Source organism: Bombus flavifrons, chromosome 6 (assembly GCF_040668555.2).
Source record: "Bombus flavifrons isolate JBK064 chromosome 6, iyBomFlav1_principal, whole genome shotgun sequence".
Classification (NCBI taxonomy): Eukaryota; Metazoa; Arthropoda; class Insecta; order Hymenoptera; family Apidae; genus Bombus; species Bombus flavifrons.
The window spans coordinates 1,279,172-1,304,927 of record NC_138447.1 but is presented as its reverse complement, the minus strand read 5'-3'; the positions used below and the strand labels follow the sequence as shown (position 1 = coordinate 1,304,927).

The 25,756-nt window shown below is 39.8% G+C and overlaps 1 protein-coding gene across 5 annotated transcripts in view; it reads left to right on the top strand.

Annotated features, from left to right (window-relative positions):
- Positions 1–25,756, top strand: part of LOC138180724 (lachesin) — a 299,803-nt gene that overhangs the window by 35,909 nt on the left and 238,138 nt on the right. The gene's annotated exons all lie outside the window — the stretch shown is intronic.

Below are 25,756 nucleotides of genomic sequence, written 5' to 3'. Positions count from 1 at the left end.
TTTTCTTTTCTAAGAAAAAATTGTATTCTGTCTTGCCTACCGCGGGCGGTCAATTTAACCGGCCGATAAAATATTTTAATTACTCTTATAATAAATGCAATCAGTACAAAGAAAAGGCTATCTCAAGGTCAGATGACAAACAAAATCAATAATAATAAATAATAACTGTCACGCCCGTAGTTTTGTCATAAATAATAATCCATCCCTCGATCAAGATGGCCATCAGCTGTCAAGACATATCAATTCAGGTCCATAATAGTCCTAACTGCTATAAAATTTAGCATTTTTTACAGTCCATTGTTACAAACATCTTGAAAGTCTAGAAGTTTCTTAACGATATCGCTCATTGCGATAAAACATTGAAATGCGGGTTTTTCCCAACTCCACACTCGAGTAACCATTGGCGGAGAAGTCAATATTGTCTTATAAATATCGTAGTCACAGACCATATTCTTACTTGCTATCGACCTTTCGATCAGAATGCATCTCAGTTTGTTAGTCAATCAATCGACATTTAACTTTGTTATCTCTAAAACTCAGACAGAAAGCATCTCAGAGCATTTTGTGTAAAGTTGTTGTAAAAGGAAAAGCAAAGCATATCAAATTTGACAATAATTTTGTATTCCGTACTTGGTGTTATTCTGTGATAAATATTTACCCTAAAAATGTCGACTTTACAAAAAAAATTACAAAAAGAAAATAACGGACATAGAAGAAGACTGTTCAGTGTGCGATGAACAAGAAACTTCAGCAACTGAAAACGGCATGGAAACACATGAAAAGCTATTTACAACCGAATCAGAGTTGAATATTATTTATAAATAAGCGTTCGCATCCAGGGCAAAAAGGAAAGAAATTATCGTTGACACCAAAGAGTGAGACTGACGTAGAGAACCAACGTATCGAAACTGGGCCCGATGGGACAGTTTGGAAAGAAATAGATGCAAGTCCCAAACCTGGCAGGACATCAGTTTATAATACTTTTAGGGATATGCTAAACGGAATATAATGAAAGGACAAGCGAAGACGGCATTTTATCTTATCATTGATCATCGTATAAGGGATCATATAATAAAATGTACGGAAGAAGAAGTATTTAGAGTATTGGGGACTAAGAGGGAATTAGATGCAATAGAACTAGATGCATTTATTGCTCTGCTGTATGCCCGCGGTGCATATCAGGCAAAGAATGTAGATGTTTCATATTTGTAGAATAAAATTTGGAGACTTGCGTTTTTTTCAAAAACAATGAGCAGGAATGACTTCGCTGAAATTATGAGGTTTATACGATTTGATAAGAAGAACGAAAGAATCCAACGTTTACGAACCAATAAATTTGCAATGGTATCTATAGTATGGGGCTGATTTATAGAGAATTCACAAAATTGTTATAAACCTGGTGTATATATTACATTTATATAAAGCATCGCGAGAAAAAACCATGCAATAAAACTATCAACAAGTTCAGATTCATTACTATAAAAAACTTGTCAAGTAAAAAATTGTAAAGGTTACAAAATTACGAAAATTTGTTTAACATGCGGGAAATATGTATGCAGCAAATGTACATTTGATAATAAGATAATTTGTAAAAAATGCAGCGAAGTTGAATAAGATATATCTCTACATAAATAAAAGTGTAATTTTATTCAAATCTATAATTGAAATTAAACAAAAGTAAATTTTGACGAAATTTTATGAAAGTTTATCATTTTATATACATTTAGTTGTAAATTAACCATTATCTAAGTTAAATCATAAAAATTGTTACTTCTTTAATCATCGGTCATTTTGACCGTACACGGTAGGAATAGGTATACACGAAGTGTCGGTAGGTTTAGTGCTAAATATGGTTAAATTTGTGTAGAAGTTTGAAAGCGGTGAATTTGACCGACACTGGTAAGTTTAGTGTTAAACGCTTTATCAAATTTTGTTCACACAGTCATAATTTATAATTCACGATTGGTACCTCGAATTTATAAAAGCACGATACATAGTATCTAACTGTCGATGACATCAATTTTATTCCATATATTTCCATTGATTTCACATGAGTGAATAAAGTCGTACTTGAAAATCGTAATGCAATCGCTTTCGTAAGTCAGGCTAGATTGTATTATCGTTTATTTCGGCTAGTGACGAGAAAATTAGCTGTTACTATTGCTTTTACAGATCGGTGGTTGATCAGTGTTGATCTATATCGTAAACTTCATCAGAATCGATGTATGAACGGTCCACTATATGTTCTGTCCCCCTTATTCTCTTCGTAGCGCTATTCGTGCCTGTTCGAGCGGCGATTTAAACGCATATGGTCCGATCAACGCGTAATCTCGGATTTCATTTTGGCTACGTTAAATCAGGAAACCGACAACAGCTAAAGTGTTCTAGGAAATTTAGCATGTCCAAATAACGCGCGTCAAAGCCGTTTTATCGACGAGAAATAAATGTCGCGATATCGCGCCGAATCGATAGCGATAGAAACAAAGTAGCCGATTCAGTTAATCAACTGTTTCTTTTTTCCGTAAAAATTGAACCGGAATTCGGCGAACGCGTGAGTGAAAATTATTTAAACCGTGATTGTTTGATAAAGCTATATGGTTGCGAAAGAAAAACGGCTGTTAAATTTATTTATTTCGAATAATTCTTTCAGAATTGTTTAGGATAATAAAATGCAAAATGCAATAAAAGGAATTTGCAGAAATTTATGAATTACGAGTATCACATGGGAACATGATAAGTCTATTTTTGTTGATTTTTTTATTCTTATACCGTTTAATGGTTGAAAGTGCACCGTTTAATTGTTGAATATTGAATGTTTGAATCTTAAAATTATTGCTGTGTAAAAAACAGGAAATACGACTTATTGTGCTCTTCTCCCTCATATCTTTATTAATTACCTTTGTGATTTTCATATCGCAGTTTTAAAATACAATATGTTGGCTCTCCATGACAAAAAGAGAAGAAAATAAAATTTGTAGTGCAATGGCATACAAACACCTCGTAAACAATAAAAAAGCTATCGCAAAAGCGGCTTTGAAAAATTACAATCCAAAATCGTTTACACCATACAGATTCGGATTTTCACGAAAAAAAGAGAGAATCCTTCTGCCTGTTAGGATCCATCCACGCGAGAATAAACTCATCGAGTGAATTCATGCGCGACTGCGACGTAAATCATTCATTCGAAGTTTTACGTATCTGTATCACGTATGATTTTTAGCGGGAGAACATCATGATGAATGACGCTATAAAAGTACACAGTCACGTATTAATGTCGCTGTTCTTCACGCGACCAAATATGTACTTCCACTCGTAAATATGCAATCAAACGTTAAGCACAGGAGAGTACAGCGCGAAAAAACGTGTGGAGCTAAGCTTAAATATTTGAACGACTCTTAATGACACGTGGAACACGTCCCACATGTTCGTAGAATTATTCAGACGCGCGAAATAGCACGCGTAAGATAGATTTACTCGCTGCTTTCGCTCGAGCTTGTTGAGATTAGTTTTCCTTTCGACGATCTTTAAAATTTTACGTCTTACGCGTGTAACGAAACTTACCTTTCTAAGTTTTCGCAGGATATAGAAGTACAAGATCCCTGGAATATTGGTCTTTCGTGCTGAATCGTTTGTCTGCCGTGTAAACATTCAAAGAGTTATACAGGTGATAATTCGATCCAGCCACTTACGCACGTTAAATACATTTTGCGAACCGCGAAACAATCTCGACTGGAGTCCTTTGTCCTTGGACGTGTCGAGCAAAGCTCCTTTGTGCTCTCCGTCGCGTAGATAGTTCTCTTATGTTAGTGACGGTCATGGTCGCCTGTGAACGACACCTTTTCTCATAGCCGTCGTTTATGGCGAGTCTCGACGTCGCAAGAAGCTCGTTTCGGTTCTAATACGAGGCCGGTGAAATTACACTTCAATGGCGAAATTGCGGCCGGGAATGAGCTACTAGGTCTTGCGCATTACTATGCATAATTCATAAGCGAGGCGTCGCGTCACAGCGGAACCACGATCGATAAATATTTTTTGAAGGCGGAACGACGTAAAAGTGCATGCAAATGAATTGGCCCTAATGTAGCTGTAGTACTAGATACTTATACGCCGTCCTAAGCACACCTCGGACACTTTCTTTGGGTAAGGTGGGCGCGCGTGCGCCATCTCTCTTCATCCTGTAGGTTCGTGGGCGGCTTTTATTGTCTTGTACGCACGACGTACTTACGTTCAACTTCCGACAATTAACATTTTTTGCGGTCATAGGAACGCGAACCAGCGCACGAATAAATTTCGTGGTAATATAGCGGGCGTCAGCGACACGATGCGGTGGTTCGTCATTTAAATCCACCTTCTGTTTTCCTTCCTTGCTACCTTTTCCCTCGCTCCCTTACTCTCTTATTCCTGTTTCGCTTTTCGTCCTTCGCCCGTTTTGCTTTATCGTTTGTTTTCTCGTTTGTTTTCCATTTTATTTCTCGTGTGCTTTGCTTCTCGATTCGCTTTCTCGTTGCGTTTCCGTATTCGTGGAACGATGATTTATTAACCGCCAGCAAAGAGAAACGCGGAAGCTGGCGTAGCAATTTTCGTGTTTGCTTGTCGTGCATGCGTTATTCATACGTTATCGAGTAATATGCGATACATTGTTTTCGCGACTATTTCATTGACGTGTGCTTCGCCGAGTCGAATTTGGCCTGGAATATTTGTATAGATTGACACGAATTAGCGGAAGTAACATCGTTTTCCTTCTGCGTTTTCCACTTGCGCTAACCTATGGATCAAAATGATCGATCTCGTCCGATGATCTTTCGTTCCACGCACTTACTACTTCGTAGGTACTTGCAAATTTGATTCTGCTGGAATTATTTTAATCGAAAATGAATATGTCGGGAGATCTCGTAAATATCTCGTAACTTTATTTTTATTCGTGAATATATATCAAAGCTCATTCTTCAAATATCATGATTGTTCGGTGGTCGCGAATTGAAAGAACTTTAGCGAAATAATGCGCATATATCGGACGTATTTCGTATCGTCAACAGCATCTTTGGCGTCTTCCAAATGCAATCGTTTTTATGGCTGTTTCACCGACTATATTGTCGGTTTTTGAAGTCGAAACGTAGAGATGCCATTATCATCCCTGCTGACCGCCGATCGAATGCGGATTTTATGCGGTGATTATTCAATTCCCATGCTACTATTCTCTTGTATGCTCAATTTCACTGGGACAGAGCGAGAGAATCGAGCAACTGGAATACGAGAGAATAGATAGTTTCGAGAACAGATACATAATATGGAAAACCTCTCATTGTCTTGGTATCAGATCTCACGATGGTCGACGAGTAAAATCGTTTCCAGGATCTGTTCGGCCGCTTTGTCAGCGTACATTTAATACGTTTAAGTAGGTAGACTCGGTCTATATGAGTTCTCCCTATTCGTTGCACGGCATTATCTAATTTCGATGAATTATTGAAGGAGTTTGATAACAAACGTCGGCTCGCGGGTCGGACCATGAGCATACATCTCTACTTCGGGATCTATTCTTAAGTTTGCTTATCTCGCTCACTCTCTTTTCATCCTTATTCGTTAAGTCCTCGTTCACGTTCCGTTCCTTTTTGTATCTTGTGCCCATAACAGTTTCTTCGAGTAGCTATCGTTTCCCACCCTCCAACGAATCTCTCCATGGAATTATCTCATCGCCCGAGGGTTGCCATCTGTTTCGCCGGGGGAGCACACCCCTAATTAGGTACAGCGACAGTTGTAAGCGCGTTAAATCTAATATCAATATCTAATGTGGCTCGTTGACGCATGCGCTCTACGTGGCAAAAATACTAACGATTTCTATACATATGGAACACTTATTTGTCTTTCACGGCACGAGCCGTGAGTTGGTTTAACTTATGGATAATCGCGGACATCGCATGGCCAAAGGGAAAATATTTCGATGTTATGCCGGATTTACGACGAATGGAATTCGTACTCAGGGGTTAGGAACGTTTAGAGACGAAGGGCTATCCGATGATCTGACTGTTATGATTTTCTTTCTGGTTTGTTTCGCGTAGGGTTCCTTCGTAGCTGCTCTCGGCGTTCATGTAATACGATTTAGGTTTTGGAAATACGAACACGAGCATAAAGCTGGTTTCTATTCAATGTGAAGCATCTTAGACGAAAGAATTATTATTTTCTTTCTGCTTCTCTTAGTTTGAATTTAGAAAGAATTTTGTTCTTGCGTTTCTACGTTATCTTAAATTAAACTATACTGACGTGTGAAATATTACGTTATCTAGCTTTTCAAGGAGAAAATTGCTTATAAAATTGCGAGAAGTTCGCGGAACGTTTATTGTGGTATTTGAGACGCAATATTCGAATTCGATCGCAACATTCTCATTACGTTTACGTTTCCATAAGTTGGATTAATCTAATAATGCCGTTCTTTGTCGAGAAACGATCGGAAAGAGAAACGTAACGACGACTGGGATTTTTCGCTTGGCCTCTAAATATTGTAAAATGCTAAAAATACAGAGATGCGGGCCAGCTGCGGTACGGATTATCGTACTTTTCTCTTTGCGCACGTACACGTTCTTGAATATTCATCTGCTCTCATCCGATTATCGTGAAATATCTCTGTTTCGGCTCGCTTTTACCTTATGTTAGAAGATAAACGGTCAGATAAAAGAGGGTGAAAGCTCATGACTGAATAACGTAATTCTTTTTTTCTGTTTGTGCTGATTACAACGCGAATTGCAAACCGAAGACAAGATGATCAAAGAGTGCGTCTAATTGAGCAATTGGTAGGTAAACAAAAGCCACGCAATTTTGTTCAGGTATAATGGGAATTCTTTAACTTGAGATATCGTACTTACTCTAAATATAACGAACAGGTTTGTTCAGGCTGTTTACACGTTAAAGCTGAACTTTTTGTTGGAAAACTTTAACAGCGTCGCAGGTTTGAATGGGATTTACCTTGGTTCTTCGAGGGCTAATCCCTCGTCATGAAATTATATTTTTTTATTGTATAATTGGATGTCGTCTACTGTATATATATATTTGTACGATTAATAATTCTACTCTAGCAATTAATTTCTACAATTATTGAATTTCTATAAATATTATTGGTCATAATGCTCGCTTTTTATTTTAGAACTTTGTGCATATACACTAGTTTAGCAGTTTGGTAATTGTGAGCTAAAGTTATATTGTATTGTATACGCTTTGGAGAAACGTAGTCTGTATTCATGGGTTAGTACTCGGCATGTGTTAGGTCATGTCAGAAATTTGTCAAGTCAATCTAACTCGAGTTCTCTCGTAATTTATGTTGCCATGATAATTTTGTTATTTCTATAACATCAAACTAATAGAAGTTATTAAGATAACAATTATTCAGTGTGTGTCAATCATGATTTGTAATATATCAATTCTCAATGGGACAATTGTCCCATGTAATGTTGCTCCATACAGTCGGAGTAGCAGTTATTCGATTCGAGCAACGCATTCTACAATTGTTCTAGTTATTTTCGTCGCGGATTATACGCACTTCTTCGGACAATAACGCGTTTGCACAATTTATCGGTATTAATATTACAAAAATTACAGTTTCGCGAAGCGTCCCTACCCTCGATCAAAAGTTAGGAACACAGACGCAGTCGATCAAATGAGATAAACATTGGGATCTTCAGCGACGGCCTTGCGTTATTGGCATGAAGTGTACAACAGCCGTCCCGCGTGTCCGTACATGCGTTTACAGCGAACGCAATCCCTCTTATTGGGGGTGGAACGACCGAGTCGGGAGTAGGGAGGTTTGCAGACGGTAGAGGGTATATACGCTAGTGGGATTCTCGTAGTGAGGACCCTTCGGGGATTCTCGCTTCATGCATTTTATATTTCGTCGGACTTTGATTCCTAGACGGACCATGTGGCCCATGGGAGTAATCCTTAATCTTTGATCGGAAATTATCTTTGATCATGGTTCAGTCATCGGACGTTCTTTCACCTTTTCTTCTTATTCCGCGTCTCTGTTCTCCCTTGGGTCTGGAATGAGTGCCCATTCCACCCGCTGCTTGTATTCCAGGACGGGGAAACGTCGGTGAACGAGGACCGGGAACGAGGACACGCAGACAATGGGAAAGGAAGCCTTTGGTTGGTGGAACCTCTTAATCTCGTATCTTATAAAGTCCCGGAGTGGATACGCGTGGACTTCGTAATGCAGACAATTTTCGGAGGAGCGAGGAGGCGATACTTTCCCAGAGCGAGGCGTGTCGCTTCCGGACCGGATTTACGGAGTTTATATCGTGCCGCGCCGCGTGCAACCCGGTTAGGATACGTGATGGACCCTGATATGTTGCGGCTACTCTTTGATAGAAACCGGGCACCAATATCGCCAACTTTATTACTCGTTTAGGCTTAGTAACTTTAGAGCGGTCGTTTTATCCTCGTCGTGTTTATTGCGTTCTTTCTCTCGTTGCTCTCCTATTTCATTCTCGTCAGAATTTAAACTTATATCTTATAATCATCCTCTTCCGTTTCCCCTACCCATAAAAATAATCCATAAAATAGTTTTCACGCATCGCACAATACTGACAATTTATACCACTTCGTGAATTTCAAAGTAGAACGCGTCGACGCCTCTAAATCGATAAAATTTCATATTTTCGTTTACCAAGGATCTCATTCTCCTCGTAAACCCTGTTATCCAGTTCTACACTTAAAACTCCAAAATACTTTAGCCAAGTAAACGCATCGATCGAGTACAGAGCTAAAAGTCACAGGAAGAATCAAACGGCAATGCTTGTAAATCGTGGAAAGTGCGCGTATCCTAAGACCCGTTCGTCTTCGAGTGGCGAAATGATTTTCCATTACCATTCGACGGGACTCGAACGGAGGAAACTCGACGGCAGCCCATATCTGTTTCCCATTCGAGTTTCCCGATTCCGTAGCCGTAAACATCAGCGGATCTCGCTGTGGAAGCACGACCACCTCTTCGCATTTCGGCGAGCGTTGTTGAATCGGATTCAAAATAACGGCACACTCGAAATAACGTCGTTTTCGCCGCTATCGCCCAAGTCGATCCACTTTCCTCCCTTTCTCTCTCGTTATCTTCCGCTTCTCGTCCCTGGTTCCGTGAATCTTGAATACGTTGTTTGCAGCGACTGTCGTCGACCAGTCTCGGTGTCTTTAATCTGTTTGCGAAATACTTGCATCCATGGCGTGACAAAGCTACATGATCGAGAAAAAGAAAGAAAGAAAGAGAAGAATTGCAGAAGGGTGAAGGAGAAGAAGTGTGTGTAGCTCTCGAGAAGAAATCCTCGCGCGGACGATCTCAACTCGGCTTACCAAGTTGGCGAAATACTTGGGGGCTTTCTCATCCTCTCGTTTCCTCTTTCCCGTTCGCTTACTTCTGCCTACAGTCTTCCACCCTTGCGCCTCTGTTGACCAGCAGTCTCTTTCGTTTTATCCGTTTTCCTTCCTATCGTTTTAGTCTTTCTTCTTGTGTGTGTGTGTGTGTGTTTTTTTTTTTTTTTTTTTTGTTTGTCGTTGCTTTGCCCGCCACACTCCGATTGCGTACGTGTGGCTAGAAAGCTTCCAGTTTCTCCTTCTTTGGGGATACCCCCGACTCAACTGACTGCCGGGTACCTCAGAATCTTTGAAGTTCTTTTAGTCTCCAGTTGCTGTCTCTACGCCCTTCTTTGTTTTTCTTCCGGAGGCTTTTCAGTTTGGGCTGGATTCGTTTCTTTGTTTCACTTTGACGTTACGCGTTCTTGTTTGACTTGGAACTAACCGTGTGTATTTGCGAGAAACTTGATCCGAACGTACCTCGCCTGCTTTCGTAGATAACTTCGAATCGTTCGATTAGCTTTTATCATGATAGACGGACGAAAATAATAGCTGATTTAGCATTCCGTTCGAAGATTTAGAATAACGATAAAAGTTTCTGCTCGCGATTATTTATGCTTTATTTATAGAGGTATTTCATAATTTTACAAAGATTTATGGAATAATATTCTCCTTAAAATTACGTTCTGCTTGAAATAAAAGTTTATTTCTGATTATTATCCGTCGTCGAAGCAAAATTTCAATAATAACAGTCGGCAAATAATTAAACACTGCCATCGTGGTCCAATAATAGTGTAAAAGATTGTATCACGAAATTGCGACGATATAAAACACCATGACGGCAGCATTACAGTTTCTTCGTCCACAAAGTACATCCAATTTAAAATAAATTTCCAGAAATCTCAGTGAAGTCTGTTAACAAAACTACTGAATATTTTCACAGAGGTAATCACTCGTAAAATTATAATTTCTCCAGTCTCCGCGTCCAACTTCCTCGCTTTCTTCCTTTGTATTTTCTTATGTTCGTTTCTCTATTATTCATTCTATACTATGTTTACTCTGTATACTTTCGACCGTTTATGTCATCCGAAAACTGCGTGTTAACAACAAACGACGTTCATTGTTAGCAACTCCAATTAAGTAGTTTATTCGCAATAAAAAAAAATTCGAATTAAAAAGTAGACATGCTTTTATAAATTATCAGTCTCTCTCGATTCTCCTCTTCTTTTTTTTAAGAGCTTTAACGATCTATGCTTAGTCGACACTCTATTTCATTTAAAAATCTCTGGTTCTAATCCCTCTCCTCGTAAGACAAAGTCTAGTCCCGTTAGTTCGCCACAAGATGAGTCGAATTGAGCAAAAGGTCTGTGGGGAATCTTCGAACCCAGTCTCCGAGTGGTGCAGCAATTTATTGGCTCTGTGAAAGGACGCAAGTGTTCTCCGGTCGTCATTCACCTTCTTGAAGAGTTATGTTCAAACGAGAGAGAAAACTTGTGTCCCCGGGTGCTCGAATATTATTTACAGTTCCATCCGGACCCGGCCGATGTTTGCAGTTCGAGTCCTTTGAATCGTACCCATGTATTTAATGTCGTTACATTGAAATTTCATGAAGTCTCTTTGAGGGTTCCGATTACATGGCTCTATACAGGCTGACCAATTAAAATATGTAGATGCCGCGCAAACACGAACCGCCCGCCTATCGAGTTCGTTTTATGAATCGATGAGCTTCGAGGGTGTTGCCGAAAGCGTAAACATTAAACACGTTATTTGTTTCTCGCCCAAAATTTTGTTATTTTACAGCAAGCTTTTAATATTTTAAAGATCGAGTTGGTGTTTAAAGTGAAATTAAGGGAAACACGTCGCGTATCTTTGTCCCTAATTAAAATCCGAGAAATACGAGCAAAATTCGACTGATTCTAATTTTGAAATTTATTCGAGAAAGTCGCACTATCTATAGCGACGCGATCGAGGAACGATATTTTTTCATCTAAAAATACCTATCGGTAAAAGCGGGGATTAATTTTTTTGACCAATTGGAAACCGTCAGCGGTACGTTTTTAATTAATGAAAAGCTACTACGTAGCGGGAATTAAATTACGAGGGATCATGATGAAACAAAAAGTAGCGGTAGCAGTAACGACGGCGCGACGGAGGTAAAGTATAACGGTTGACAAACATTAGGACGGCGAAATGAAATTTATCGGGACAAAGGGCACACGGTTAAAGCAATTACAAGAACGGGGCGTGACGTTTATAATTCGCGTCTCGAAAGCCGCTTACAAGAAAACCATTGATGCCGGTGGATTTATTAATTACACGCCATCTCCAGTCCGCCTCTTTTGTCTCGAATCCTTCCGCCGCTTTCGTCGTCGTCGTTGTCGTTGTCGTTCCTCTGTGGCGACGCCGAGTCAGTCGACACAATCTAACGTTTCTTCCAATCCGTGAAAGTCGAAGTACAGATCGCGAGATATTATACCGACCTGAGGATATAATTCTTATTACGTCGTAACAGTTGGGACGGGGTTTTCGGGCAAAGGTAGTGGGAAAACTGGCGACGTTGATGATGAAAAACAGAAGGAGAAAGACCATGGAACGAGACTTTCCTTTGAAGGTTGCCGCCTCGGTGCAATAGCCGTTTCTAAGAGGGCAAAAAAGTATATTAATTGGCGTTGCGTTGCGGTGTTATTAAATTCTTATGGAAATACGAGTACGGCACAAGGCAGGATTATAAACTTCGCTATTGCGTTATAAAATTTAAATAATTTCGAGTTCCCAAGCACGGTGTACGAACCATTGAACATACCGCCTCTTCTCGTTCCACGCATTTTTCACGATAGAAAGAGTCGATCGGACGATCGAAAACAGACCAGCGAAAGATTGAACGAACGAACGAGAAAAAGCAGGGAAAAGCTTGGGATTAAGGCAAGTTACACCAAGTAGCCGCGGAATACCGTAGAGACAGATACAAGCTTTAAAGGTACATGGCTGCAATCAGATATTCAAATCGTGTTTACTAAATCAGACTTCTCGTCGGGCTTCCTCCAACTTCTGTATTTTTTTCTTTCTTTCTGCTCTACTCTTTTTCTTTTACTCTCCCTTATCTTCTGCTTCCGTTCCCTCGGTTCCCTTCTCCCATTGCCTCTTCTCTTTTTTCTTTCTCTCTTGCCGTCGAGTTAACCGATAAGTTTGCTTCTGTCTGTCAGTACGATGCTGCTTGCTGCCGAGTTAACAATTCGGTTAGAAAGTTAGAGACCGTTGCTCCCATCCCCCTCATTTTACGGCGCGCGATCTTTTCGGCGACCGACAGTTCGATGGTCTTCTACTTGAAAGAGATTGCCCTCTCGTTACGAGTCTGGCGGACGTTGGACTTCGTGCCACGAGTGAAAATCACAAAATTCGACGATTCTTTGGTCTTCCAGCGGAACAGGGGAACAACGAGCTACGTGTTGAATTTCAGTCATGATTAGACGAGGGACGGAAGCTTTTGTTATGTCATGAATTTAGATAACGTGTACGTGAAATTTGGTTTTAACAGACGTACATATGCATATAAAATAAAACAGATGTTGGATGTAAAAGAAGGAAACATAAAATCTTTCGCTATAATCGAAAAAAAGTCAAGTGCCTCTTTCTAGATAAAGCACAATTAATTAGCTTTGTGAATAGCCTTATAAAATTTCGGTGTCAAGGTTCATTATCGTTTTATGACATAATTTTTCTCAAACTCTAAAAAAATTAATTCTCGTCGCGGTTCAATCGTTTCAGTCATTCTTCTTTCAATTTGCAAGCGATGAAAACTTTCTTTTTTACGAGCCGTGTCGTAAAACATCCTCCGAATCGCTGCCATAACACAGTCGCGTAGCACGTTTTCTTTCCTTCGAAATTGAGCTCTCTTTTTATTCGAAAATAAGCGCCGATTCATATTTTTTTTCTTTTTTGGCTATGGGATTAAATAATCCAGGGACATAATTCACACGTGGTGCCAGACTCTTCCAGTATTAACAAAAATTATCTTTTGATTAATCTTCCGCTAGGGGCGTACAGATATTCGCGTCACGAATCTTATAGATATAGTTAGAAGGGATCTATCCCTTCTCATTGAAACACTCACCCTTAACGTACCAGGCCACCCTCGATGGTAGCGTGTTTATCTCGCCCCTTACCCCTCTTTTATGGCAAAAGAACTTTCCTTAACGACGATCGTTTAGAAATCTGTCGCGTGTCGTTAAATTGGAACAAAGTTAGTTTTTATTTTTAATAAAATGGTTAAGCGATAAAAAAATACCACTGAGTTTCTGTTTAAAGATTATTTTAACTATAATATTTAATGTCTTTATCTTTCTATTTGTTATGTTTTTACAATTTTCTCTTATATAATGTCATAATTCCCTTTATATTATTAACGAATTCGAATACTTCTGTAACTTATCAACACACGTAAAATTCCAGTTTTATTTCTTAAAATCAAACAAGGTTGATTTGTTTCGAATTTTTTTAAAGTTGTTATTAATAATTATACAAGTTGAATTTTATCTGCATAGTCTGCAGTTTCAATAATAACACAGAATCCTCTTAATGAGCTCGATAAACATTAAAATGTACATAAAATTATCTGCAAAATCAATTTAACCCACAACATTGATTGTACTAAAATATCCATATTTAAAGAAGAGATAATAGGCGTATATTAAAATTATATCCTAAACACGCGTAAAAGATTCGAACTTCTTCTCTAGAAAAATGGTACCGAAAAATAATAAGGAAATAAATAGATATTTCTCCTGTAAGTTAGAATCTCTAAGTGGCAATAACGTAAACGCATAGATGCAAAACTACTCGATCTCTCAAAGTTGGACACTTTACATGGATCTTATCCTCTCATCGGGTCCGTGATGTGTTTCCCTTTTTTTTTTTTTTCGTATTCCCGAGGAGTCAGGCTAACTTATAAATATGATAATACTCAGGGAGACCAAGCAGCAGTCACGAAATAACGCCTTTCGAGTTTGGTCCTTCACATCCTCCGCCTGGCCCGGTCTCTTCCTTCGCTGGAGGATTCACCCTTATCGAACGTCAGGCATTACCCGGAGTCGCGTCTTCCTTCACCGCTTTACGATATTGGAAATCCGAAAATGCGAATTAAAGTCCGTCCTCTTCTTTCCTCGTCCCCCTGTTTGCACCCTCAAACCACCCTACTTCTCTTCGGTTTAAGGGGAGGTGGATATGTACCGATGCAGTCACCGTCTGCGCTCACCGTCCACACAGAAGGAAGAAATGCGTGTAAATTGTTGGAGGCTGAAAGCCATGTGAGACGGCGACTCCTCGGTTGTTCGCAAATCGAATTCACCTCGGTTACGCGGTAATCGAAATTCGGTAGTTTGCTGCATCTGCTTTCCAATCGGTGCTTTGCTTCACAATGATTTCTGGTATTGCTTTTAAAACGATTGTAGGCAGTGGCAGTAGACTCTTGAAAAGTCTTAACCGAGCTTGCGATTAATAATTTGTACACGCGACAGCGGAAGTAAAGGGTCGCAAAAATTTTGGAATCATTTGTGAATCAATTATTCAACTTTGGATACGACAGCGACGACTAGAATTCATTTCACGAACGATATGTAATTAGCAGAGCATAAATAAAAAGCAAGCTTCCTATTTTACATCTTCTTTCTACGTTTATTGTTAAGTCAGACAGCTTCGATGATTTGTCACGTACAAGGTGCAAGCTTTTGTAATATTATCGAGGTTGCATAATTAACGAAGACAAAGACCGTGCTTGCTATGCGACCGTGAAACTAATTAGTCCGAGAGCATGTTAAACTCGCGTAAAGGCGTAACAGGTAACTGGAATTATTGTCGTCGATGTCGTGGTTAAGAATCTCGGTTAATTACGCCACGCACGGTAAGCATTTTCCACGGTGTACGTTATTTCAAATTACGTATATTCAGATATATATACTTTTTTCACAGAGTTCGTACCCATTCATTTACGTTGTTGTCACTTGTTAATAACATTCGAATAATTCACGCGGAGAAAATTTAATTAACTGAAGAAAATATAAATAATATACATTTCGAACAGTATTTAATGTCTATACAAGCAAAGATTAGATTTAAAATACATGTTTACATGCATTTTAGCGGAAACGGAATTTTTTATATATTGTAAAAAATCTTACAGCTAACTTTATCCCGAAGTCTATTTCCTTAACTTCGAGCCAGCTGCGAAATAAACCCACCTTCTCTTCATCCTCTTGAGATTCGTTTCCTAACTAAATCAATTGAAGTTTTCCCTTTAACATTCCAACGCGAAGAAAAACTTCCATATAACAGAGATCAGCTCTCTATATAATGTCCGATAACAATACAAAAAATCTATCCTGAACCTTATTTATATTTGTAATATCATTAAATATTGCTTTCCTACAAAATGTATTAAAAATATCGTAATTCTGTAGTATGTCGTGAAATCAAACTAAATATTAAGGACGCAGGAAATAAAATGCATATTTATGGGAACGAAGGACAGTAGAAGCACACGATCGATTCGATCATGCTTCCTCGAGACTCTGTGGTGGAATGTAGTCGAGATGGGGATGCAGAGAAACCGCGAACAAGGGTTTCTCTGACCGAAGCTAATCCTCTGTAGGTAAGCCAAATGTAGTCGGAAACAAGCCACGGACTTTGCATCATCGTTCTGTGTCCTAGTTCGAGGTCGGATATGCTGATCTTGTCGACACCGCGTGTTGCCGTTACGGTTCATTGGCTATGAATAACGAAAGATATTTCTGAAAAGAAGCAAGAAGAAGTTACTATCTATTTCCCAGACTTTTGCACTTTTACATTTCAATTTCATTTAAACATAGTTTTTATCAGTACTAATGGTAAGCGATGAAACGTTTGTTCGAATTGCGAATATTCATAAACATCTTAATTCAATCGTTCGCCACTTCAACACATGACTTTAGTAAAACGAAAATTCATTCGCAATCTTTCCTTTAAATTTATTGTAACAAACACTTCGTGAATAAAACCTGGTAACAAAATGCAAAACGAAAATCAAAATTTCAAGCAAACCGATTTTGATATGAACAATTAAGAAAATTGTTTGAATTATTTCCCTTGATCGATACTCATTTCTTCGAACGGAATTATCGTCGATGTTTCAACAAATGCGTGTACACACAAGATAGGTCGCCGCTAGGGTGTAGAGATCTCGAGCGCATTTTCCAAGCATACATGGAGGGTTGTGGTTGTGGCGATCCTTTGAATGCGCCATCGACACGGTAAATACAAATAGCGGCGGGCTCATTAGAATAATTATCCATGCTTGTCCACATTGGCGACAACTTCTAATTAATCCGAGTACTTCACTATGGAAATTAATTCAAGAGTATATCGGCCTCCTTTCGCGACGGCACCTTTATAAGTTCTCCCTAAGGTAGTGTAGATCCTGCACCAGCAGCTGCTCTTCGTATGGAATATTTACGGACCACGGTTGCAATCCTGCAACGTCGTTTAGCATATCACTAGGATCATCGTTTGAACGCCAGCGTTAAACCTAGCGTTTCAAAAGTGGCTCTGATTTTTTCCTTTTTCTTCTTTATTTCATGACACTAGTCTTCGCTTTATAATACAAACGATAAGTCGTTGTCACTCGTTCTTAATCTTTAAATAAGGAAAGAGCAGACATAAACAAGGAAGGAGGAAAGAGCATACACACGAGAATAATGTTTTAGCGTTTCACTACTCTTTCGAATTGATTAATTTAATATAGATTGAAGAAATAATTTAGAACGCGTGAAAGTACGTGCTTTTACTACGTTTTAATATTTTATTAAATTTGAAATTTTATAGCTGCGATTAATCTAGATTTCCTTGCAGATCGGAACTGCCCATCTGAGCTACTTCTATACAACATCCCCTGAGGAACGGTAATCAATTACCGAGGTCGATAAGAATTGACTTATTTCAGGAGAATTTCAAAATGTTGCAACAAAGATCGTACCACTAAAATCTGTTCTACTCCATAACATATTTAAATGTCTCTTTTGTTCTTTACTTGCACATTTACTTTTCAGGTTAATTATCATAGGAAAAAAGAATATAAAAATGACAAGAATAATGAACAAGAGAAAAAGCAACTTTTTATTTTATTGTGTTACAGAAAGCTATTTAATAAATTTACTAAACGTCTTGTTATATAACATTGTGACATTATCTTAAATTTAGTCTTAAAATTCATATGTCTTCCAAACTCACTGGAATAGATTATTAATATTAATGGAAAGGAATTATTTAGAAAATTGTTCGTTAATGTTGCATCTAGAGCAACTATATGCGCCCGAACGCGGCCGTATAACCAAGTGCACAGTCACAGGTCGTTCGTCACCGCGGACGAACGTAATCCTTCCTTTACCGTTCATTTCAATTTCATTAGTCGGTCTATATGAAGTCCTGCACTCGCAGTTGTAATATTCTCCTCGGCTGAAATAGCCACGATCCCCACTCTATTTATTCACCCGCGTAATTCACAACCGGAAGGTGGCCATCGACCGGAAACGCATACACGGATGTGGCCATTGTTATCCGACCTCGCGTCAGGATGCCCCACACCATCTCTAACAGCCACCAATCACAACCTTACACGTCCTCTCGTACGTTCTGCTTATTTTTAGAAGATTCGTACGAAATATCAATTCGTCCTGGACGTTAACGATCTTTCATCTTATTGTTAGTCGAGAACGTTTCGTTCTCCCGTTTCCAGATTTAAACGTAGTCTGATAGCAGAGCGTTTCGTACAATTAGAATTACTCGTGCTTAATGGCAAGGAAATAACGAATCTTATAATATACCGGATGTTTCGCCTAACTTTCTCGCCAAAATTACGGAGAGAGCGAGGTATCATTCTTTACGGGCTTAAACCAGAACTCGCAATTTAAACGTACAATAGAACAATATCGCAGCCCTTTATTCGGCTAGCTTCATAACAGCTCCGCTTTCATCTAGAAGATCCGGAAACGTCCACGATGTAAGTCACGATGATTCGTTAAGATTAAGCGTTTAATACAATTACACCAGGGAAATTGATGTGATCAACGCCTTTTCGCAAAATTGCTTTTCTTCGTTCTCTTTACTTTATCATATTTTATCGTTTCAATTAACGCATTGTTTTATTTGCAATAGTTTTTCAGAGATCTTTTTGTATTATCGTTTCAGCGTAATAAGATTTAAATAAATGTCGATGCGTTTAATTAATTAGATAAAACACGACGATTAAAATAATCTGTTTAACGAGAAACTAATGTTCCTCTTCTTCGAAAATTCTTAATCACCATTCATCGTTTCATCGTGTTTCTTATTCAACCTACAAGCATGCATACTCAACATATAAAAATGCGAAAGTAAGTTCTAACGATAACAAGCTTCCACTAGCCAAAAAAAGATTCAAAGTTTCATGAGTAAAATATCTTATAGCTTCGTGAGAGTACAGAAATATTTCTTGACATAACGAAAATAAAAAGGACAAGATGATTTTACTTGTTGCGATCGTCATTCCGAAAAAAACCATGAATGATACATTCCATCGGCGAAGAGTTAACGAATCCGAATCGGAAGAGGATACGAAGTCCAACATTCCGGGATGTTCTTCGTGGATTTCCAGTGGGCTGAGTCCAAATCCCAAGGGCGAAAGGTTAATTATCGGCGAGAGGTTAGCGAGATGGGGAATGGAAAGCGCGACATGAATATCGGAGTATCTGTCTGCGATTCGCGGACCTTGGCAGTTCGATTTTGTCGAACAACTGGTGTTTACTCTGGTTTGTTCAAACAATGGACGTGTCTTTTTTGCTTCGCTCTCCCTCTTTGTCTCTCATCTCCGTTTCGAGCAGCAGAGGTTACCACGTCCAGCCAACTGTGTGTGCTAGCGGTGAAAGAGCAGAGGTGAAAGGGGAATGGTGAATGGAAGGAGAGAAGAGGATGAAAGAGGACGAAAGAGAGCGCAGAATGGTGGCTAGAGCGAGGTACAACAAATATAATGGGTGGGCGAGCAGCTGGCGAGAGTCGCCGGGTGATTTCGCAGGATTTTGTAATTGAAACGCTTTTCGAGGTAGAGCCAAGCAAGGAACACGATGGATAAACGCCGCTCTTCTCCTTCTCCGTCGTGGCTGCCTTTATTTCGCGACTCGGTTAGCTGCAGAGAGGCAACTTAACGAAATGTCCGACGCTATTTTGGTCCCGTCCCTTCCGTCCCCTTCCTTTCCCTTCGCCGTTACGTTGCGCTATATGCGTCTTCTGTCTGTTTCTCCCGAATCTTCTACTCTTTCTCTTTTCCTTCTTACTCCGCTTTTTCTTGTATCTGTTTCATCTCCACCATTCTTGCTGTCGGTACCATCCTTACCATCTACACTCGTTCTTTCTTCGAGAGTGTTGACACAGAAACTCGAGGTCGTGATCGCAAACGAAGTTTTTACCGAAATTTGTTGGTCGGAATGAAACATCTTCGCGGTTAACGTTCGATTCGTGGGTTGGTTAATGACGGCGACGTTAGGTACTTCGCTTGGAATTTACATCTAAATGAGGCCTTTGTCCGTTCTTTTCGGCCAGGATTCCCGTCTAAATGACTACTTTAAAGAGCTGACGAGTTGTTTTTCTTCAATTTCATTCCGTCGAGTTCATTTTATTTCACTTAATTATGCCTCTTTTCTGGCTATTCTGTCGATACATATACGCAGGCTGTAATAAATAATTCAGGTTCCTCTTTGGTTCCGTAAAAGCGATTATACATGTTTGATTCGACTTTGCGCGTTTTCTATTTTCAGTGGATTCTGAGACAATTATTAGTCAAAAATATTTAAAAATGTCTGTTAACTAGCCGTTAAGTAAGCAATAATTATTATCGTTACCATTTATACAAGGATTACATAATTTTTTCAACGTATTTGGTCTTGTTTCGTACCATTGAAAGCTTTCACGTGTGCAATTTCATCTCTTTTGCTTGATATAAAAAGAAGGATAGTACTTGGACAATATTCGTCCAATACTTGAGTTAGTCTGGTGTACCTCCGAGATGACAAAATATGCTGCCAATAGTTTCACTGTCAAAAATTCACTTCCAAGCCTGATTGTACTTTCCTAGCGCATTCTAGGCGATCCTATTTCGAGATATACACCTCATAAAATCGTATTGCGTTTCATTTGTCGTGCTTTATCGAAGCGAATATCCCCGGCATTGGAGTTCGCGACAACTCGATATTGTTCGTCGCATATTTTTAGAGCGTACACAGCTGTGCTCGAGTCTCCTCTGACATCTCTTCGCTTTCGATTCCCTCTTGGAATTCTCTTGTCCTTCTTTTGCTCCTCTTGGTGACGATGATAAACCACTGGTGTGCACTAGGGAAATCCGTACACAGAACAAAGACCGACAATTCCTTGGCACGTTGTCACGACTTGTCGCTAATGAACATCCCTCGCCGATTTTAGATGCTGGTCACTGACGAGCGCGAAACAAAAATAAAGGAACAGAGGTGCGCACAGCAGAGCTGATGTCTGTATTTTCGTCTAAAATAGAATGCGCGTTCTTAATTTCTACGAACTTCTGTTTCAGCATTTATTCACTGAAGCTGATCAGTGTGTTGAACGCAATCGGTGGAATGTTAATCACGAAATAATTATAATAATCACGAAGTTTAAGTATTTACGAAATTGAGATCTGATAATTGAAGTCGCGGTCGATGTATCCAAACGTAGCCAGGAGATCGAAGGTCAGATTGACTTTTCAACGGTAAAAGATTCACCAAAAAGCAAACCGAGTATTTGCGGTCCACTTTGGAAGCGTATACGATTGCGTGGCTGCGCGATAAAAAATAACGTAATACACCAGCGGAACAGTCCTTCGAAAGCGTAGTTACAACATCGTAGCGAGAGCATTGTTCGTATCCATAAACGATTCGCGGAACAACGTTTCACCTCTGTGAAGCATAAACACAAAAACGTCTGCTTAAGCGGTCTGGCCACACGCTGACGCTGCGCCGGTCAAAATGAACTCTCCATAATTAAACACAGTCACGGTAAATTAAAACAATAAATACCGAGGCGGCGCGTAACGAAAAATCAGAGGGAAAGGGAACGAATTTGTCGACGAATTTTCGCCGCGCTATGTGCATGTATTCGCGCGTATATAGGTACGACGTCGTGTGCTGAACTGGTTTCGCCGCACGGCATAATGCACGATCCTCGTTTTTCCTTTCTGCGCGATTTCTCGGTTCGTAAATCACTCTATCGGCGAACGAATGGCGGCCGATATTTTACGATCAATTCGCCGACGCGCGCCGATTAATTGCGAATTATGCCGCGCCTCGCAATCCATCGATCTTTCTATTCCTGTCGGAAGATGACGATCGATGGCTTGTATAATTTATCGTAATTAGTCCACGTCAAATTATAAGTTTGACATATTTTTTCATGATATCATCTGTGTATAAAGTTTGGTCTTATTTCCTTTATATCGATATGATTTGATTTTATAGCATTGTCGTTGTCTGTGTGGTGCATTTATTGTTAAAATTGCAGAAAAATACTTTTGAAATTTAGGTTATTATGATAATACTATTCCTAAAAATAAGAAGAATTGTAAAGGTTTTTAAATTAAAAAAAAATTAAAAAAAAAATTTGTATTTTTGAATTTTCTATTTTGACTCTGCCCAAGATAATTTTTTTGATAGATACAAAATATAAATATGAATAATCATATCTATAAAGCCGGAATTCGAAAAAGCAGAATTTCGTTACTCCTTATTTCGTTAAACCTTAATCTAATTTTTCTCTCTTTAACTTGAAAATCAACGGAGTTTTTCCACAATAACGATAAACCTCTCTTTTGGTTGTTTCAATAAAATTCGCACAAAAGTTTCAATAAAAAATCCAAACCCGTCGAACTGGTTTCACCAGAAAAGCAGTTGGATCGAGCGATAAAAATGAATTTTTTAAACAACTCGCCACTAACAGCGATACATACACGTACACAAAGCTCGCTTCCAGACAATAGTCAATTCGCAGTGGAGGGTGCAGCGTGCATAATTTTCAGGACATTTCTACGTTGCGCGATTTCACGTGCAGCGGTTGGCAGCGCTGATACATTTAATCGTCGGGTGTTTCGAGCGGTCGCTCGTGAATCTTTCATTATTCGATCGCGTCTCCGTGCGTGCATTTCATCGCGCCCTCGAGAATATTAGTGGTCCTTTGTCCAACGTGCGCCGTTGTAGCCGGAAAATCGACGTGGACTCGATAGCACGGCGTGTTGCGCTTTTCATTCGATTATCGATTTGCATTCTTGAATTGTCCGGCCGCGAAGTGTGGCGTTTTGTTCGAATGCGGATAACGCGACCGAGAGATTCGGATTCCGCGTGGATCGTTACAAGCTTTCGAACCAGTTCCCTGTGTATCTGGCCTCCCGCTCCTATTTCACCGTGCCAAACGGCGTTCCGCTTTCACCGAAAATTTTCCGGGATAATGTAACGTCGTTTATAGGCCTTGATGCGCGTATTCGCGCCGCGTTTGTTACAATCTGTTGGACATTCGATGCTGGTTTATCGCGTCCACACTGGTCGCGGATAGCGAACCAACAAATAATGTAAGTTCTTGCATGACGATGTCGTTTATGAAGTTGATTTGTGGCCAGTTTGATTATAGCTTACCAATTAAATTGTCGTAACCATTGAAAATATGTGGATATGGCGTGTATAACTAATTGCGGAGCTTGCGAGCAAATTGAGTATTCGTTGCTCGTATATTCCTTACTTCTTTTCGCACAGATTTTGTTTTATGAAGATGACTGCATAGTATCATTAAAAGATTATATGCAGATGAAATAATTAGTTATGGAAAGTGTAATATAATTTTTATAAAATTTAACTCATAAACCTATGATCGTTTTATATTCGCAATGATAGAAAAGCTACTTTTTAAAGTAAATTCGTTTAAAACACGATTACAATAATCAGACGAATATTCGTATCAACGTTTTTCCTGCCCTTTTCGTTCCGCAAACGAGTCGTCAATTGGAATATAAATCAATTATTCTTCGATTAACTGGTGTAGAATATTTTCTGCCATTAACACATTGTACCGATTCTCACAAACAGACCACTGTTGGCGATAGTAAAAGAATGTAGTTATAAATTGCCCGCTACGGCTGTCTCCGATTAAATCCGAATCGTCCTCGATTTCGTAGCATTCGAAATTGAAAATTACGCTCGGGTCATCGACAGTCATGGCGTTTTTTCGGTTGCTGTACCGTGCCGATTCAAATTGGCCGACCAGCGCAAACATTAATTTTCGTGGTTGGACGTGGGGCACGGAAAAAAGAGGGTAGAAGCAAGAGTATTCGCTCCAAAAGTGGAACGACCTTCCGTTCGTTGGACATTTGTAGACCACTAACCATTGAAATAGAAAAAAAAAATTACCACCACTACTGCAACCACCGCTATCCATGCAATTACATTTGCGTGACTGCAAATTTCTTCCGTTCTTTGTAAACAAATAACATTATTCATTAGGCGGCGCTGTTCGCTTGTTTTTAGAGAGAGGATACTGCAAATTTTAAAGCGGATCTATCCTAACCTTTCAAGGAATTTTTTTGATAGGGCGATTTATTATGGGAATCAGTTGTCTGATTATCAAAGTATTGTTATTGTTTTTATGATATGATAAATGGGGCGACGATAATCTTATTTTTACTACAAAAAGGTATAATTCCTACTTAATTAAGTGTGACAGCCATTTTATTCGAAATTATTTTCGTTATCAACTGCAAACAACATGGTCAAATAGTTCCAAAGAAATTTCCTTGCTAATTCTCAGCTGCCTCTCATCGCGCCAATAATCCTACTTCCCCTGGGCAAAGAACGGTGGAAAGCATTGGTTGCAGCACAGTGGCCGTCCCGCAGGATAATTGTACCGATAACGCGGCGATAGGACGCGTACGCGATCCTCACGGGAAGATAGGGATCGCAACACGGCTGTGTTCTGCACCATTGCGATCCGTAGATCGTGAAGCGCGGCATAGTATAACGTGTCCACAGTGTTCTCCAACACGCGATTAACATTCTCCAGCAACCGTTCGCCTAGATGCCCCCTGGCCACCAGTTCGTCCTCTACCCGTATCCACCTCCCTTTAAAATACGGCACCGTTGGGTCTACTGACAGAGGGACCGTGTAGGCTCTCTCCCGTGTTCGCTATTAACTTCTCGCATTGGCCGATCGGATCGATAACGGCGTGCCGATGTACCGGCCGTTATCTTCTCACTAGGCTGCATTAATGTACCTCCAGTTATTGGACAAAATGGTTCCGGGCCGCTCTGCGAAACGCTACTCGGCCCTACGGCTCGATACATGCCCCGGTGATCTGTGATGCATTCCGCTCACCCGGGATTGCTTTCTCGGCTTAATAGGATATGACAGAACACGCAGAGATGCGGAAAGCCTGCCTTTCCATCTATCTACCTACGAGCGCATCAAGATGTCTCGAAAGGCGATGTATGCCGACCGTTTCGGGACGAAGAGGAAAAATCGTGGACACGGCAGATGAGATTGATGCAAAGGAACATGTGTTTTTACAGAAATATCTGGCCGGAATGATGGAAAGTAAGAGGTCATTGGAAGGCGTAGCACATGCAAGATGTGTGTTCAAAGATAAGGAACTTCAGACAGATTCCAAAATGATTGGAGATTATCTAGATAGAAAAATATGTAGGACAAGGGGAATACGGGAGAATGTTCTCGATATGAATTTAAGAAATACGTAGTACGAAACAACATTTTCTTTTCTAAACGCACGTGGTATAGCAAATGGATACCACAAATTTTCCCTTCAGCCATGTGCAAACCCAAAAAGGTTGATTCTCTCTCTCTCTCTCTCTATTTCTCTTTCATTTGATGAAGCTAATGCGAACACTTCAGAGTAGAATCACACCCAGCCTGTAAATCCTTCGTCAATCCCCGATCACAAACGGGCTTTTACCCGCGCGTGTTCGTCCGATCGGCTTAATAGCAGTGCATCAGTTGAATTATGTTAACAAATAGGTTATATCACGGGACGATAGGTGGTGAGATGCTGCAGTCCGGTTCGATCTAGTCGAATACGCATACGAGGAGCCCATACAACTGTTGACGAGAGGGAAGAGCGGGCGAACGGGAGAACGAGGAATGAAATATCATCAATGATATGGGGGTAATTATTCAGTGTAGCCTGTTCCATAGGTAATGGAACCTCGGCTCAAAGCGGGTCTCTCTTTTCTTGGATTTCTCAGTTAGCTACCTGTTTATCCACCTGCATCACGCATGTTCGTGCAATTGTACACGTTGGAACGGCACTCTCGTGTCGACACGTTCTCCTCTTGGCGCGCATAAACTGGCTGCGCAATTACGAAATGCGTCGTTT